The sequence below is a fragment of the Lycium barbarum genome, chromosome 10 (genome assembly GCF_019175385.1).
Source record: "Lycium barbarum isolate Lr01 chromosome 10, ASM1917538v2, whole genome shotgun sequence".
NCBI lineage: Eukaryota > Viridiplantae > Streptophyta > Magnoliopsida > Solanales > Solanaceae > Lycium > Lycium barbarum.
The window spans coordinates 90,896,247-90,916,596 of record NC_083346.1 but is presented as its reverse complement, the minus strand read 5'-3'; positions in this window follow the sequence as shown (position 1 = coordinate 90,916,596).

Here is a 20,350-nt window from a genome sequence, read left to right as displayed (position 1 = left end):
TCTCCGATATCAACAGCTAATCAGACATAACCACGAGCTCCCTTGTGCACAAATATAGATCTGGACAAAATAGTGCAACAAGTATAGTATGAGTACAATGGACAATGTATACTCAATAAGTTCATTGACTGGCCCCAACAAGACAGTGGCAAGGGCTGGTCTTTGAAATACGTATGTTCTACACTTAAAACATCATATAGCTTCAGCAGATAAAGATTCATCAACAAAGATAGAATAATCGACAGAACCATCAAGTATCACGAGATCAACATAAAAAGAAGATATGCACAAATTCACCTCAATAACATAATATAATTTTCAATAAAGATCATGACATAACGTAATGAAATGCTATGCATTGGAAATAACTAAACTAATCCAATAACCTCAATACCCTACATACACACTAACTAGACGGGGGTGCCCAGAGCGTGATCCATGGGGGACAACCGCGTTGCCCATACGCCGCATTAAACACACTCAATGTGCATATCTCATAATCGGCATGAAACAAACTCAGTGTGGATATCTCATAATCTACACGGAACAGACTCAATGTGCATATCTCATAACATATCCAAAATTCATCTACAATTATGTTTAATTGCATGGAATATCAATATCAATAAAGTATTATTTCACCTAAAATAATGTCCACTTACATGCAAAATAGCTCCAAACAAAGCCTAACATGGAAACAGTCTTCGTACCATTCTCACCAACATAGAATTTCTCAAAAATTATTAATTTAATCAAGCAATTAAGTCACAAAAATCACATAACCCGACATGTCACCTGATTCTCGTATAAGTGCTCATCACCTCACTTATACATCACCTCTTACCTTTGATTCATTCCTTAAAGTAAGGACCTATTACCAGGAAGGTTTATGGCCATACAAGTTGCCCATTTTCCACTAGATTGGATAGAGTGATAGTTCACAGTAGGGATATGACATACTTAACAGGTGGTCTTGGAATTTATCAAGTGGTGTTCATGCAATTTTGTTGATAGCAACTATACGGACAATTGTAAGAGATATACATTTGCTCGATGATATGATGCGAGTATATAAATGAACAAGTGAAGTTAGTTAGGGAAATCAGTAATTACTTTATACCAATTGGTGCAATAGGATAATCATTAATATGGTGTGCAAACAATGAAATTTGAAGATTTATGTGAAATTTGATGTTCTTTATTGGTGTAGAAACTTTTACTAGATGGGAAAAAACTAACATATTTGGAATTAGCATGATTGGTCTCGGATAAGGTCAATTTTCGACAAAATTGCTTATAATTAGCTTAGAGTGGACAAAAGTTCTTTTTCGAGCAGAAGAATCCATACATTAGAGTTACGGTGCATCACATCATATTTTGTAAGGTTTTTTGGTATCAACATGGCATTGGAGAGTGGTGAACAAGGATAACTTAGAATCAGGGTGTTTTACCAGTACATGTTTGGCAATGGGTTGTTGTTGTAACAGATGGATTGATGTGGTTATGGTGGTATTTTGTTTTATCAAGCGAGTACATTTGAAAGTATTGTTATGATAAAAAAATCAGGTAAGTTGAATTGATAGCTATAATAAATAAGAATCGGTAGTGTGAGGAAGTTCCAGATATGAATAATAAAAAAAAAAGGAAGGCTTCGAGGCTATTAAAGCAGAACTCAACAATTAAAGTGTGATAGAGAAGCTATCTATGAAAATATATAGGAGGAAAGTTAGGGGAATTTTATAACGGGTATTTACAGCTACTCGATAATTTTGTTACTATTCCGGACACATTCTAGAACAAACATTTGTTAAAGTGGGGGAAGATGCAACGATCTATCTGGTTGTTTTGAGTATTAGAAATATTTTCGCCTATTTGAGACTTCTCATAGGTTTAATATCTGATTTATGACTTGAGGGAATGGTTGGCACGAGTCCCGAGGGACTCGTATGCATCTTAGAGAAGAAAACCAAAACTAGAAGTTTAAAAACTTAAGAGTTGACAAAAGTCAACATTTAAGGTTAATAGGATAGCCGTGGTTTGAAAGTTCCTATAGGTCTGTATGGTGTTTTTGAATTTACTTGGATGGTTTGGACGAGTTCCGAGGGCTCGGGAGTGATTTGAAAAGCTTAAGCAAAAACTAGTAATTTCAAATAATAAGAGTTTACCACGGTCAAATAATTGAGTAAGCGAGTTCGAATTTATAGATAATATCAAGTTATCAATAGCATCAAAATGTAAGTAGATTTTTTCTCCAAACAACTAATTTTTTCTCTCTCTTGAAAATAATGCTCTCTGTATACATCTAATAACTTTAGACTCCAACAGCTACTTTCTGGTTCCTACCGCGTCTGACTTTCGCGCTCCGTCCCTATGGGGACACCGGAGCTACTGGAAACAGAGCGCGAGGAAAAAATTAACAAAGCTAACACCTCCATTGATTCTTATAGAGGGAATATTCCAAAAAAATCTAACTATGACCAAAATTGATTTGGGAATCCGCCTATCAAGGAAAGTTACATTACACATAATGGAGTACCTACTGTCCTCTTCAAGATCGGGAAATTCTATGGTGATATGGAAGAGGAATTCAAATTCACCCAGGTGGGGAAATTAATCAGAACAAGGCCCCAAATTGAGAAATTAAGGGCTAGATTCGCTGATAAAGTTACTGTCAGAGGTAAGTTCACAATAGGTGTTTTTGATCATCGAATTGTTTTCTTAGATATACAAATGAAAATGATTTTAATGTTGGGTGGTATAAACGATCTATTAAAATAGAGGGACAAGTAATCCGGTTAGAGAAATGTACTTCGAATTTTAAAAGGGAGGAAGATTCACCAATTGTTCCAGTCTGGGTACTACTACCGGAATTATCCTTCCATTGCCACACTTGGAACTATGTAAAATAAATTGTTGCTCTTATTGGTAATGCTTTTTTTATGGATGTTGCTATTGAAAATAGATCAAGTCCTAGTATGGCTAAGATCAAAGTAGAGGTGAATCTCAATAAATAATTAAAAAAAAGATAACATCTCTCGTTGTGGGGTCTGAAGATGTATAATGTCCCAGAAATGAATTTTGTCAAAGGGTTGAGTATGAAAATGTCCCTAAATTCTGCACACACTGCAAAATACTGGGTATTCAATATTGCAATCTAGAAAGGTGGAAAACAAAAAGGCTGAAGAGAAGGAGAACAGTGAAGAGATTAATCAAATACATGATAGTGGAGTTGAAAAAAAAGGGAAGGAAAATGAGAAGGATACGCAAAGAGAGGATGATTATGCAAAGGGACAAAAGAAGGATATTAATAGAAGAAATAAAAAGGAAGACCAGGACAATGTGGTGGATAAAGGGGGAAAGCAGAATGATGATGTCGTGGATAATGAAGAAATTAGCAAAGGTGAAAGGGGTAACAAGAAGAAACAGAAGAAATGGACACAAAAGGAAGAAAAGGGCAACAATATGATCAACAAAGTGGTGAACCGGGAATAGGAGCAATCTGCTCTCAAAGGGAGATTGGACAAGATAAAACAGAAAAGGAAGAAGAAGATTCCTAAGAAGAAAGCTGGTGTGAAAATCAAAATTAGTAAGGACAAGAGCAAAGATAAGGATGAGAATCATGATGAGGAGAAAACCATACAATCAGAGAGACAACTTGAGGTTGAAAGTAAGAAACAAATGGACATCATTCAAGAAGAATCAGACAACCTCCAACATCTGGACCCTAGGATACTCCCAAAATATAGAAAGGGGACAGACTGGAGATAATGAGGATGGAAAAATAGAAGGTACAGGTGACAATATGAAAGAAATTTTTACAAAAACCAATAAGTCTGATAGTTTACCATCTTCTATCAAAACCATCCTAGCAGAAATCCGGTGATGGACCTAAATGACAATATTGTGGACACTTATAGTTCACAAGAACTAATAGGGGACACTGTAGAGGAAAAGATGGAGTAATAAAATATTACAACATTAGAGGGCCATGAGAAAAATAAGGAATGCCAAGAGGGAAGTCATGATCAGGAGCAACATCTGAGAGAAGTTTGTGATAAAAATGGTTATCACTAGTGAGAAAGGGTAGAAGCAAGCAAAGAAAAGGTGAAGGAAGAGGCAGAAGCAACAACAAAATGAAAACTCTGTCCTGCAACGGGGAGAGAAGAAAACCAGTAACCTTTAAATATTTTTTATGATTAGTGCAATCATATGTAACACAAGGGGGGTATGATCCAATAAAGCTATTCAAAGACTCAAAAGAATGGTTGACAAGTACAAAGTTGACATGGTTGCTATTTCAGAACCAATGGTAAACCAAAATAAGGTGAATGGTATAAGAGATTTTTGGTATTCAATCACTATATCTCCAACTCTAATGGGCATATATGGTGTTTTTGGAGAGATAATTTCATTGTCTCAATCATTGGAAATCAGGACCAATTGATCACTTTAAAAATTCAAAAAAAAAAAAAAATGCCACTGCCTAGGATTTCTATGTGACTACTGTGTATGCTAAGTGTACTGCAGCAGAAAGAGTGGAGTTGTGGAGCAGTTTGGAAGCCTTGAGTACTAACATTAACAACCCTTAGTGTATAAGAGGGGATTTTAGTGTCATTCTTCACTTATAGGAAAAGATAGGGGGAAGGCCACATAGAAATACTACCAGCTTTGCTTTTGCAGAATAAATGGATTCATGTGGTATGTCTGATATTGGCTATACTGGTTCTAACTATGCTTGGTGCAATAATAGAAGATCAAATAAGAGGATATGGAAAAGTTTGGATAGAGTTTTCATAAATGATTCTTGGGCTCAGAAGCACAATGTCAATGCTGTAAGGCACCTGTTAAGAGTAGGCTCCGATCACAGACCCATGCTACTCAGATGTGGAAATGGGCAAGCAACTGCCAAGAAGTATTTCAAGTTCTTGGACATATGGATTGAGCAGGATGATTTTAGAGATATTGTTATCTCTGAATGGGAGAATAGTGTTGATGGCAATTCCATGTGGAAACTTTAACAAAATCTTTAAAAAAAACTTGGAAAAAGGCTTTCTCAATGGTCAAGAGAAGATATTGGTAATGTTCATGAGAAAACTGAAGAATGAGAGGCAAAAATGCAATTCTTGGAGGAGGTGAATCTGAACAGTAGATCAGATAGTAGCACAGAAGAGTTGAACAGAGGTCATGCTGAGTATATTTGTTGGCTCAATAAATAGGACAACATACTGAAACAAAAGTCCAAGGTTAGGTGGTTTGAAGAGGGCAACAGTAACTCCAAATATTTCCATTCTGTTATTAGGGATAGAAGAAGGAAGCTCCATTTACATAGAATAAAAAATAGTAAAGAAAAATAGATCTCTGGGGATGAAAAGATTGCTAGATATGCTGAGAAACATTTAGCAAAACTGTTTAGCCTCAAAGTACCAGTTATGGATCCTAATATTTTGGATTGCATTCCTATTTACATTACTGATGATGATAACAAGTTTATGACTAATTTTCCTAATAAAGAAGAGGTTAAAGATGATGTATTCAACATGAGCACCAACAGTGCTGCTGATCCAGATGGTTATAATGAGAATTTCTACCATTGTTTTTGGGATATTATAAAAAGGATGTGGCAGAATTTGTTTAGTTTTTATTCTTGCAAGGAAAACTGATCAAATTCTTTTTCCACAACCTGCTTGTGCATATCACTAAGGTAGAGTGTCCCAAAAATTTCACAGAGTTCAGACCTAATAGTCTAAGTAACTTTTCTAGTAAGATTATCACCGAGCTGATATCCAGAAGATTGAATCCTTTGCTGCCTATTATGATTCTGAGAATCAAAGTGGCTTCCTGAAAGGAAGACTCATTACTGAGAATGTTCAATTAGCACAAGAAATTATTCAGAATATCAAAAGCAAGAACAAAGGTCGAATTGTGGTGATTAAATTGGACATGGCCAAAGCTTATGATAGAATGTTCTGGCCTTTCATCAAAGCTGTGCTAAGGAAATTTGGGTTCTCTGAGGAGATTACTAATCTTATTTTGGGTTTAGTCAAATTTATGGTATTCTATCATCATTAATGGCACCAGAAATAGATATTTCACTTCATCACAAGGACTAAAATAGGGAGATCCTTTTTCCCCTTCACTTTTTATTATTGGAGCAGAAGTGTTAGCTAGGCTTCTTAATAATTTGATTCATAGTGAATACTTCTTGCCTTTCTCAATGTTAAATACTAGTCCAGTCATTAAGCATTTTTTTATGCAGCTGATATTGTTATATTTACAAGTGGAAACACCAAATCACTCAAGATGATCATGAAACAAATTCATTGATATAGTAGAAATTCTGGCCAAAAGATGAACAAGAACAAATGTTTCTTCCTTACTGCTCCTGGCAGTGGACATAGCAAGATAAATAAGATCAGGGAGGCTACTAGTTTTATGGATAAGCAATTCCCTTTTGAATACTTGGGTTGCCCTATTTATTTAGGAAGGAAAAAAATAGAGTATTTTGAGAAGATGCTATCCAAAGTCATCAAGAGATTAAGTGGATGGCAAAGCAATTTGCTATCCCATGGTGGTAAACTTGTACTGATTAAAAGTGTTTTACAGTCTTTGCCTATCTTCACCCTTACTACCCTAAGCCCTCCTAAAGTTACCATAACTTTGATGGAGAAACATTTTGCTAGATTCTTTTAGGGATCAACCAATGACAAAAGAAAATATCATTGGAGTTCTTGGGAGAATTTATGCTTTCCTAAAGTGGAAGGAGAAGTGGGTATAAGAAAGATGGATGATATTTGTGAGACCTTGAATGTCAAGAAATGGTGGAGATTTAGGTGTCAAGATTCTTTATGGGCCAGATTTACCAAAGCCAAATACTGCATTAGATCCCATCCTATTTCTAAGGTTTCGGTGTCTGGTAACTCTTACATTTGGAAAGATTTGACAAAGATCAGAGTAAAAGCAAAGCCTCACATGAAATGGAGCATTCAAAATGGGTAGTGTAGTTTTGGTTGTATAATTGGACTGGTTATGGTGCTATTGCTACATATTGTCCAGATTATGTGCACTCAAGCAGCACCAAAGTTGGAACTTTCATTAACAATAATGAATGGGATATTCAACAATTGAGTGATATTCTGCCTGAATGGTTGTGTCAACACATTGGCACCATCAAGATTGGATCCAACTTGAAAGATGACTTCCTTATTTGGGAACCAACAACAGATGGAATCTTCTCCAACAATGATGATTAGAATGAGATCAGAGTTCATAGACAGAAGGATGATTTAGCCTTTATGCCACGACCCATTTTAGGACCATGCGGGCATCTACCTTTCCCACCTTGGTAGGCGAACCCTCTTATCGAATAACATATTAATTAAATAAAGATGATTCATTTAAACCAATAGATACTTAGAAATACCGCGGAAACTTCATAATATATTCAATAAACTCAAGATTTAATATAATTACAACGATATAATAAATACAGACTCGATCCAACTTCCCATGACCTGGTCTAGACTAGTACAAGAGCGACTAATGATTTCAGATTACCGCTACATTCTAAGACTCAACCTCCGTCCCAAAATGAAGTGGGAGGAGGCCTTCTAGATAAGCACTGCATAATTCCGCTTCATATCAACATCAACCACCTGAAACGATCTACACCCCAAAAAGGGTGTAGCAAGTGCAATATCAGTACAATCCTCGCGTACTGAGTAAGTATCATAGGCCGACAATGGTTAGTAACGCATATTAGTAAAATAATTCACAAACAACCATGATAATCACTAAATCAAGTCATACGTCCATCAACTGCACAGCATAACATCAGTACCCTTAAATCACCACTGCTCTCTAATAACTACAAGTCAAATCTCACAAGTGCAATTTCCCAATACATAAATCATTAGATCGTTCCTTTTAGTCTAGGAATCAACTCATCGTTATAACACCCTTTATCCTACATCACTTAGAAACAAATCAAGTAACTGATTCTACGGAGGGTTCTCTGGGATAATTCAACAGTACAAATTGATGAATATAAATCAATGTAATCGAGTCCAGGTACTCGTCATCACCTAATGTAGAGCGTCTAATCCCCAAACAAGCCAAGTCTGATTATATCCAATCCAAATCCAACATCACAAGTAAAACACCAGATCATCACAATATAAGCCATAATGTAATGCAATGATGTATAAATGCAATGCAATGCCATGCAAATGTTGTGTACATATGTACTCCGGACGAAAATATCGACGTCTCGGTAGCACAACCCAGTGTGACTCGCGAAGTCTAAGTGCCACCCGTCCCGGATCTTTTCCCAACACACAGACGGGACCCCGGATCTTTTCCCACGGAGGATTCTCACCGGTACCACCCTGGGGGACCCTCGGAGTCCATGCACTATCAATGATTCCGGAACTAACATCGGATATCGGTCATGCAATCAACGATTCCGGGATGAAAATCGGACATTGGACTCTCATGTCACTCAAGTAAAAGATTTTTATCAAGTATTAGTTTCACTCAATCAACGATTCCGGGATGAACATCAGACATCAGACTCTCACGTCACTCAAGTAAAACTAAGCCAGCTAATCAAGTGTTTCATCAAATGTCATCAATATCTCAACAGTGTATCATGAAAATGAGAGTGTGTGCAATGCATGATCACTTCAATAATCATGCTCAATATCACAAGTACCAACAATCGGGTACGCCAACAATATGTCCGAATCACAAATACCAACAGTGGGTATGCAAATAATATATCTGAATCACAAATACCAACAGTGGGTATGCCATCAATATAGCCGAATTACAAATACCGGCAGTGGGTATGCCAATAATATATCTGAATCACAAATACCAACAGTGGGTATGCCAACAATATATTTGAATCACAAATTCCAACAGTGAGTATGCTAACAATATCGTAATCAAGACGATAACAGAATCCAATATTTATCAACAACTCATGGCATCAAGCCGGCACAATAGAACAATCAAATCACACCACAGCGGGGTGGCTAATTCCCAACACGCAACAGGTTAACCAAATTGATATACATTCTTACCACTTCCCTAGATCAGCCTATTAGCTTAGAACAGGTAATCTCATGCTACACTCACAATCATTCTTCACAACTCAATCTAGAACTCAGTCACAATTATTGGTGCATTTTATCCGTCCATTTATCAACTAGATTCACTATTGATAGCATAACATAATTAATCACATATTACGGGAATTCTCATCATTAGACATAGAAATAAGTATCACCCGCTACTCCTAAGTCACATAACATCCACCAATTTTCAGGAAGGCCACATCATACATCCTAAATAATCAACAGGCCACAAGCCCGAACACACAATCACACATTAATACCATCTTAGGATTCCATCCCAAATCTTCAATTTCTATACATGGATTCTCCGTTCCTGCTAATACACGAATATGGGAAACTAACCGGAGTCTACCGAAAAGGAAAGCCATAATGTACCTGGCAGCCGAATAGGTGCCACGAACCCACATCTTGTTTCGTCTTTCGAAGCGTCTCCAAACAAGCAAACTCTATCACATATGAATTCTATGTAAGAAACAGTGAATAATGATACCCATATTGGCTACTTTCTATTCGGGTCAAACTCCAACCCTTAATTTAGGAAAAACGGGTCCCCAGGGCCAAACGGGAATTTTATGATCAAAATACCAAATTTAATACCAAAAGGTCAAAACCCATTACTTTAATCATAGGAATACTCAATTAATTCTTAAAATCATCATTATTATAAACCCCTCCAAATTTGGGTCTAAGAACCCTAACTTTAATCCCACAATCTTACCTCTAAAAATGGAAGAAACATGTTTATAAGGTTTATAATCGTCAAATCCATGCTTAATGAAGCTAACCCAACCAATGATACAGGATTCTAAAGCCAAGAACCCATTAGGAAGAAAACCCATAAAACCCTTCTTTTAATCTCAAGCTTTTATGGAAAAATATGAATCTAGCTAGTCCATTCACAACGTTCTCAAGCATATTCAACATTAATCTTACTATTTATGAAGACTCTAGGAAGCCAAATTGATTTTAGAACTCAACTCAAGAAACCCATTTAAAGACCCATTAGATTCTAGGTGATTCTAAGGATTAAGAGAGGTTAAAGAACCAATAACAAGTTAGAGGAGTTACCTTCATGAAGAATCCTCTTGGATGTTGACACCCAATTTCGTCCCTCCTTTTCAATTTATTTCCTTAGGCTTCTAAAATTATTAACGAACTAAATACTTTTTTTTCACTACTATTTTTATTTTCTACTACCTTTAATATCGTTACTTTCAATATTACTAGCATTAATTTATCACAAATTTTTATAGTTCTTCAGCATCTCATTTTCAGATTCGTACTCGCTAAATTAATTATAAGTTAATACTTTATTAGGTCCTTTATTTTCTACATATTAATCACTAACTATCATCATTATATATATGTAAGTTAATAACTTAGAAGTTGTAGAAGTTAATCACCAAGAAGCCCAAAAGGAATTAAATTGAAGGAGAAAAGGGCCTGAAATTCAGCCAAATCCAAGCCCAATCAAACAAATATTTTTTCGGATCCTACCAGCCCAACTACACGACCAGCCCATATTTTCCAACTCACCAGTCCGTTATCCAGCCCATTACCCGCTTACCCGACCCGGTCCATTCCAAAAAGAATGAAAACATAGGGTTCTTTTCTTTTCCCTTCACAGTCGCACATCATCGTCTCCCTCGCCCCTTTCCTCTTTGAACAAAGATCCACACCTCTCTCAACAATGGCAGATTCGAACAGGCCTATTTTTATGCAATACCCTCTGCCCTCTCTCTCTCCTACTTTCTCTCCCCTCCATTTTAGTAAAATCGCAGTAGCCCTTCAGCCATGAAAGCCTTTGTCTACCCATTTCCATATACGAATTGTCCCTATGTTTGCTTTTACTGAGCTTTCTGACGTTGACAGGAAAGACTCTACCCATCTTGCTTCAAAACACACGAAAATCTTCACAGACCAGGGAAGGTCGAACAATTTCGAGTAAGGTCTCAACATTCTGATTAGAACGGGCTTTGATTCGACTTTGATTTTCGATTTTAAGTTCCCGCTCTTGAAAACGAAAACCCTAGCCTTTATCACCTATAAATATGGTCTAAGTTCTCAGCCGAAAGGGGGGAGTTTTTCTGATAGCAAGAACCACCCAGAAATCCTTAGCATTTTACGACTTTCATTTTTTTGATTACCATTATAACTTTAAGACTGGTAAACGTTCATTCTGTCTTGGTGGACTTTGGCCACAACGAAGATTTTCGAATTCATTTGTGTGAGTTTCGAATCTATCAATACGAAAGTAGATTCGAGACCCTCGACACCCCGTTCACTGCACCATTAAAAGGTAATTTTCCTATCGTTGGCATTTTCTATGTTCGTTCCAGTTCTGCATTAGTTTGGCATTGGTTGTCTTGGTTTATTTGGTGTAAATGAGGATGTTCAGATTTTCGTATTGTATGTTGATTCCCCTATCATGTTTCAGTTGCTGGCATTAGACAAATAAGGTTAACAAGCCTCTTTTTCTTGTTTCGTTTTAGAGAAATTATGGTTTGGAGTAGTGTTTAAAAACATGTGGGCCGAGAAATGTGCGTTTGATTTTTAAATGCGTAATATGATCACTCGGGGTATTCTGAATATCTGAAAAAATATGAATGTTTCTCTTGTAAGCTTGATGTGATAATAAAGTGTACATTGTTATGTAGTTGAACTGTAGTTATGTTGAGGTAGCTACTGGTTTTTGTGTGTCTATTCGTAGATCATCTTGGATAAAACCTTATTTGTGTATATGTTGAGACGATTGGGAAAGGATTGTTTTCTTAAAAAGAAGGTGAAGTATAAAAGGGCAGGAATATGTTAAGAACAGTCCCATTGAGGTCCTATATCATGGCTTTGGTCATTATGATGCATTGCAATGGACAGGCTTTTGAGATTGTATGTTATAGAGACTTTAACTAGAAGATTGAATGTGAGTATACAACAGATGGATTCCGAATCATGAATTCTTTGCTGTGTTTCCCCTTCGCTGATCTGTTAAATCGAATTCTGGAGCATTTGTTTGAGGATGATTGTGAGATTGAATGTTAGGATGAGATCTTTCATTAAGTTTACTCTTCATCACATTATGTATTGACTTTCCCCCTTTTCGGTTTAAGACACTACATTTGCATAAAAAAATCACGTGTAGGCTCTGTTTTTCATATGTAAATGAATCTGTTTTTACAGAAATCCTATATCCTTTTTACCTTTCAGATAGATAAGTACCTTTCTTTAGCCTAAAATTGGGTCTGATTCTAAATGGTGTACGCAGGAACTGTTCAGGTGTCCTCTCCTGCATTTTTTTTGTCTTAAAAATGATTTCTGTAGGAATGCCAGTATGTATTTTATTTGAGAGTCCCGTGAACTGAGTTTCTTTTGCTATAGTATGTCCATAGATGTTTTCCGAATACATTCATACCAAGTGTTGAGTCCCTGTTTGGTCTCCCCTGTTAGAGGAAGTATATCTCTAATTAAATATATATTATGTGGGATGTTAGCTATAAAGTACAACTGTGACACTTCTCGTGATGATTTCAAGATGTTTGGCAAAGTGAGAACATTCAGTTATCCTTGGCTCATTAGATAAGTTACCGATCGTGTTTAGAAATCAAGGAAGTTGATCCTCAAATTGTTTCTCTTTTGATCGCTGGGTTTACTAGGTCCGAGACATGGTTCTGCATTGACAGTTTAGCTATTAAAGGATCATATTTAATTCTTTTTTCTTACCTGGTGTACTTAGGGACCTTTTTATAGAAAATGACATCATTTATTAAAATTAAAGGCGATTTCCAAAAAGGCATAGAATATGTGATTACTCATTTGTCGTGTTTGGGTAGAAGTTAAACTGATTGTTCTCGTCTTAATCATATATATATGTGCAATGTCTTCCTTGGACTTACATGTAGATGTGAATTGAATGATAATGGTGCTTTACTTTGTTTACTAGTTTTTTTTTTTTTTTGGTGTTATAAAAGACTCATATCACTGTACTAATCCTTCTCTTTTCATTTTTATGCATGATTATCTCGCATACGAGTCCAAGGGACTCGTTATCTTCCGCATTCGGTGTTGGGCCAAGGCCCAACAAAACTCTCTTCTCGAGTCAGCCCCATCAACCATCCGCAGCAATATATTCAAGTTGCTGGGCCGAAGCCCAACAGTAAACAGACCACAACAGTTCCAAAAAATGGGCTGAGCCCATTTAATTTTATTTGCTCCTTATGTTGTGCATTTAAGTTGTATTGTACAACTAATATTTTACTTGATTTGTTTTCTTAGCTAGAATGAACCTTAGTGGAATTAGTGGGTTAGTTTTAGTATGATGGGTAGTTAATTTAAAAGAGAAACTAACAATTAGTTCATAGGTTTCATTCCCCTTTTTATGTTAAAATTATTTATAGTTATCTATAATATTTATTAGAATAATTGATTTTCAAAATAGCATGACTATATATTTTGAGTTGAAAGAATCAAGATTCACTCTTACTATCTTAGAAATTTGAAACGTCACAAATTTTATACTAACGTTAGCTTATTTTGAGAAATAAAAAGGCAAACTAGTTCTGTGGATAACTTCTTCACTTTAGCTCTTTTTCAACACTTGAAACATGTATTTGCTAAAACAACCTTTACATAATCTATCTTGAACTATAGTCTTTCATAAGTCTTACTTTTAAATAGTATTTAGAACCTTCTTTCATGCAAATTATTATATTTTTTACAAATCTTATTTTAATAATATTACTACATTTTCCTTCAAAACATTAATAACATTTATAAACCATTTTTCTAAATTTTAAATGCTATATTTGCATCTTTAACCTTAATTAATTAACATAAGTCCGGTCGGTTAACTATTATTAATGGAATTTAAAGGATGCCTAATACCTTCCCTTAAAATTAGTTGAACCCGTACCTAGAATCATTTGGTTTCACAGACTCTTAAAACGGAGTTAACTTTAAAAATAACTTTAATGAACTTTAGGTGTCCTAATTCACCATAAATAATTAGGTGGCGACTCCCTAACTTTAATCAACCGCGGAATTACCGGAATGTTGTAAACTATTTTAACCCCGGTTAAAATAGGGTATAACATTGGAAACCCTAAAATTCGCCTCCACAAAGCTCTCCAACGAAAATAGACTAATGAATAGGGTTTTTGGGTCTCAAACTTATAAAGTAGGGTCAGTCTCAGTCAACACCGCTACAGCGGTCAAATAGTCGCCCCAGCGGTACCGCCCCAGCGGCTGTGCAGACCGCTACGGCGGTCCTGGCCAAAATACGCACTGCCGCTGCAGCGATTATCCCACCGCTACAGCGGTACCGCTGCAGTGGTGCTGGTGCCGCCCCAGCGGACACCAAACACCAGAATACCAAAAACCAAGTTTCATGATTTCCTTCCGAAATTCGACAATCATCCGAGGCCCGATACAGAAAACCACGACATGCCCACATATGTAAAAACACGCTACGAATACACCTGTGGCCTCGGATTTTCCAGCGGAGGCTTCCTTGACCAAGTCAATTCCCGACGGCCTAAATATCAATTTTCCAACCCAAGTCCCAAAACGCAACAGAGTGCATTAGGAACCGAACCAAACCCACCAATCAATCACAAATGGTCATCCAAACCTCTTGGAATCGACGGATTTCCAGAAAACGTTCGTTTACACAAAAGTCAACTCCCGGTCAAACGATTTTCGTTTAAAGCCAAATTTTTCTAGAAAACATTCTAAAGCCCACAACGATGCCTAGGACGTCAGACCAACTATCTCCTCGGGTTAAAATAGTTCTAATGAGACTTAGGAATGGGTCAGCGAGGGCAAAAACGGAATAATTACGGTAACGACAAAACGGGTCATTACACTTTAACGCTTGGCATAACAACATGCCTTTTAAATTCTCTTTTATTTCTTGGAGACTTATTAAGAGAAAATTACCATTTACTAATAACTTTGTTGGCAGGTTTGTTGATATGCCAGTTGACTGCCTATGCTGCATCAATGCTAAACCAGAGACTATACAACATTTCTTCTCACTACTAAAAAATTGCTGAAAATCGACCCAAAAAATTTATTTTTTTGACCTCATGAGGTCAGTTTTTAAAAAAAAGCGACCTCAAAAGTAGGTCAGGTATGGGCAGGTCGCAAATATTTAGCTACCTCCTGAGGTCAGTAAGTTATATTAGTTTTCATTTATTTTTTAGAAGTTACTGACCTCTGTGGTCGATATGTTGAAATTTAGTTTATTTATTTTTGTGTTATTGTCCAAAATATTTTTTGTTGTTTAACTTTATCGACCACACGTAGTCGGGAAATTACGTTAATATATTTTTTTTTAATGTAAACCGACCGTATGAGTTCGGTAACTATAAATTTACGAATAATGATAATCAAGAAGCGACTTCATGAGGTCTATTTCTGCAAAATGTAATTTATTTATCGACCTCATATGTTCGGTTTCTTTAAAATCTGGAAACTGATATGAACAGAACTGACTTCATGAGGTCGGTTACTTTAAAATCTGGAAAATGATATGAACAGAAGCGACCTCAGGATGTCAGTTTCTTTAAAATCTAGAAAATTAAATTACGATAACCGAAGTCATGAAGTCGGTTTTCTGTAGGAAAATTGGCAGTATTTTGCTGCTTTTGCAGCTAGTCACCCACAAAAAATCATAAACAATTTTGTATTTTTTCAAAACCAGCTCAAAGAGCTGCCAACAATCCAACAAACACATATAATAACATGCTACAACCCTGTCACGACCTAAACCACAAGTCGTGCGGGCACCTACCCTTTTCCACCTTGGTAGGCGAACCTGTCCCTAAATTATTAACTCGATCCACAATAAAGTAAATAAAACAGTAGATAGAATTCTGAAACATAAATAAAGATAAGTGTGGAATACAAATAATCCCCAAGGAATTGGTCTGACTCGTTACAGAGCAACTACGTAAATGTCTAAATATACAAGTCTGTAAGTCAAAGCAACTGTCTGAATGGAGGAATATAAAGACAGGATAGATGAGTCTCCGGGCAGCGGCTCGTCAGATGCTCACCCTAAATACTTGAAAGCAGGGCCTCAGGAATCAGTCACGAGGAGTGGAAGTAGAGTCCGTCACGTACTCTGCACTCAGAAAAGAATGCAGCAAGATAGTACCAGTACAAACACAATGTACTGGTAGGTATCATAGGCCGACAACAATTAGCTAACATATATAAAGAAAAAAACTGAAGAAAAGACATGCTCGCAATCAAGTACAAACATAACACAATCCAAGAACAATAACTCAAGTATAATAGTATCAAGTCAGAATCCAAGAAATATTTGAATGTAGTAATGAATCCATATGCAATGCAATGAAATGCATCAGCCAAATGTAATCTCCGTACACACATGCTATGGACAGAATACCTCCACGCCTCGATAGTCATGACCCATGGGGGACCAAAAAAGTCCATGTACCACTCTCAAGATCTCGAAAAAGACCTCGGGCATCAGACGCTCATCTCTCTCATCATCATCAGTATCAAGTCCCAGCTCATATCAATGTATCATGCATAATGAGGATGAGTACCGTGCATAATATCAATGCTAAGTGAAATCATATCAATACCAATCGTGCCACACATGGACACATATCACAATATAAACATTAAGTCAAGTTCTTTCCTTTATCCATAATAATGCCAAGATGATGAGAGACAACAGTATCATAATCACAATATGGCAACTAAATACAAGGCCATTTTCACACACTTGGCAATAAGTCAATAAATCACAAAGAGGCAACAAGCCCACAAATAAGTCAAAAATAAAAAACCTAAGTAATCCATCCCAACTTCATACCTGAAGGCGAAACATGCTTTCTCCGCTAGTAACTAAATTTACATATACTTCGCTAATCCAAATCTAATCAGAAGGTAAGCCGTAACCTACCTGGCTACCGAGTTGGAGCCACGAATAATCAAATCTGCTCCTTGCCTTTTCGGAGAGCCTCTAAGTACTCAAAGTCTATCCATGGTCAAATTCTAAGTTAGAAATAAGAAACAATTATGAAAAATGGGGAAATGGGCCCCACAAGGGTAAAACGGGTATTTTAAAGATGGAATAGGTAACCCAACATTCTAGAAGTTCAATTCTACTCCAATTGCTAAATTAGCTCGAGGATTGGTCAATTTCATCATTCAAGTCAAAACCCCCAATTTAGGTATAAACCCTAACTTTCAAATTCCTTGTTTAGATTAGTCAAATCTATCAACAAATCTCATATTGGAAGACTAAATATCAAATAATGAAGTAAAAGTGAAAACCCATCTTCTTCCTTAAGTTCTATAGATTTTTTTTACCATGGATTCATGCTTAAGAAAGGTAAATAAATGAAATCAATGTTAGAGAACTTACCCACTAAGTCATAATCGACCCTCCGGACCTCTCAAAATCGATGGATTTTCAAAAAAGGTCTGTTTACCCAAAAGTCAATTATCGATCAACCGTTTCTCACTTTAAGGCTCTATTTCACATAAGTCATCATAAGTCTCGCCCGATTACATCGGGAACCATGTCGTCTATCCTCACGGGTCAAAATCGTGCTAATAGGGCTCGGGGAAGGGTCAACGGGGGTAAACGGGTTGAAAGCACTTTACTGACCAAATGGGCCGTTACAAACCCACACTACATCAAATTCAACTCGAATGTACTTCAAAGTTTAATCAAAACATAATTCAAACATTCACAGAGGACATTAAACTACTTCAACCTTTACAAACATCCATAAAACATTAAACTTGTCTACATTAAGTTAGTCTACAACATCAAACAACTTCATCATTCACAAACATCCACCAAACACTTTTACATTTTTACAAATCGACCAAAAAATTCATAAGTTAGTAAAATTCTTAAAATTCAACCACACTGTTGTGTGTTTGACACGTGCTCCCCATCGTCATCACCACTAGTGGGCTCATCTACAAGTCAGTGTTCTTGACAAATCTCTCGATGTCATGACCTAGATTGAGAATTGGGAGGTCGACCCCTGGAGCTACGAACGTCATCAAGAGAAGGGGGAATCCCCCCGAAGCAAGTAATGAATCTAATTGAGCTTTCATACCCTCATATTTTTCGTCTCTCTACCTCTTACTATCCTCCACAGCCTGTTGTTGCTCGTCCCTCCATCTATCCCTCGCCTGAGAGGTCTGTAGCTGGCTAGATAGCTCAGCGATCTTCTGCTCCATGGCCATAACACTGGCTCTACCTAATGACCTGGCATTATTGGAAGAACCTATGCCTTGTAGGGGCGATTGGAATTGACGAAATGCTCGATTTGACATTCCATAAGTTGTGTCAAACGTAGTGGGGCCACCAATAGTCACAATCCACCGTTCATCCTTTTGTTGATGTGTAGGCTTAGGCCAGGTGGCAGACTATGGCATAACTCAACTAGTGATTGTTGAAATTGATTTTGAAATTGAACAAGGAAAATCAACTATTTAAATGGTAAAACCAATTTGAAATACATGGCAACTATAAAGTAAGAAATAGAAAGAATGATGTTTCAGTCACTGTGCTAACATTGCATATATATGATGTGCAAAATCTAAACTTTTCTCTTTTCTTTTCTTGTTTAACTCAAATCTTAAACCCACATATGCTGATTTTTCCAAAAAAAAACAAGAGATGTAAGAGTTTCAGTGTTTATGTACCACATAGTTCTATTTGTTTATTTTGTCCATAGTTTTGGTCATTGTGCTAAAATTACATATATATTATGAGATAAATCCAAACTTTTTCCCTTTTTTATTCTTATTTGACTCAAATTCCAAACCCAGATGCCGATATTTTCCAAAAAAAAAAAGAAAGGATATAAAGGTTTCAGTTGTTAGGTACCATCTTTTTATAGGGAGGTATACTTCTATTTGTTTATTTCGCTGATCTATTTTTTCCCATTTGTATCATTCACAACAATAAAAGTGGAAAAGTAAGCCAAAACCTACATATTGTTATGAAAATATTAATATGTGGATGTCTATTACTCCTCTACATATAACTCCCACTACTACGTGTTCATAACTCTTTGTGGAAGTAACTCCCATTACTTTATGACCACTACTCCCTCAATTTATTTCTATAACCCCCAAATAGTTACTACCCATGTTTATGACACACCCTTTAGAGTTATCAATGTATTCCTATACATAGTTGGATTGTATGTAATAGTTATATACTTGAACAACACTTGGAAGGATGAATAAAGTTCTCTCTTGCTCTCTACATTTCTTGTCTACCTTCTTGTTTCATATCATTACTCTTTTAGCTTGATTTTACAACACGTTATCAGCACGAGTCTCTAACCAGTTAATATTGGCCCTACGTCTACAAAATTGTTTAATGTTAAACTGTGACGCCTAGCGACAACTTAATTGGTGCCGCCTTTTACTGACTTGGGGTAACATAGTGTTGCTTATCTTGAATGATCACGCTGCCAGGTAGTATCATAATAATTTTGTTACACCCCATACTTATATACGTTGAGTTTCGTTGTGAGTTAATCGACGTAGATTGAGAAAGAAATTTTTTTGTCGAGGTCATAAGCGATTCTACATGATCATACTATGTATATGAGATTTTATAATCATGTTTGGTAAGTGTTGGGAAGGTTGTACGTCAAATGAATCGGAAAGAATAAGCTTCGTCAAAAGTAGGCAAGTTTGAGAATGTTCTAACCCGTACTTTTGGGTAATACTAGGGGTGCTTAACATGATAAGAAGGTCATTTCATGAGTTATTTTAGTTGTATGATAGTCATGTGTTAAGTTTTTAAGTCAAGTGAGTTGTAAAATAAAAGTCGACAAAAGTCGTCACAAGTTACGTTCATAAGTTTGCTTAAATTTGGGTCAGATGTCACTGAGCTTTTCTCCCAACATACTTGGAGTTACGGGGTGATCCACCTATCAAATTAAATTTATATGAGTCTATTTTTATAACTAATTAAATCTTTCATCAATAAGACATCAGAGTTGAGAGATATTCACGTTTTTACAAGACTGCGCAGACAGACCCTTTTGGGACCCACTATGGCGGTGGCCGACCTTCACTTATTTTTAACTCATTTTTGGGATGAGCTTTGCTCATTTTTCGACCTCCTTCCATCCTCACCCTCTCCAAACCCTCCCAAACAGTTCCTCCAAGGCCCCAAAGAAATTCCAAATAAATACACC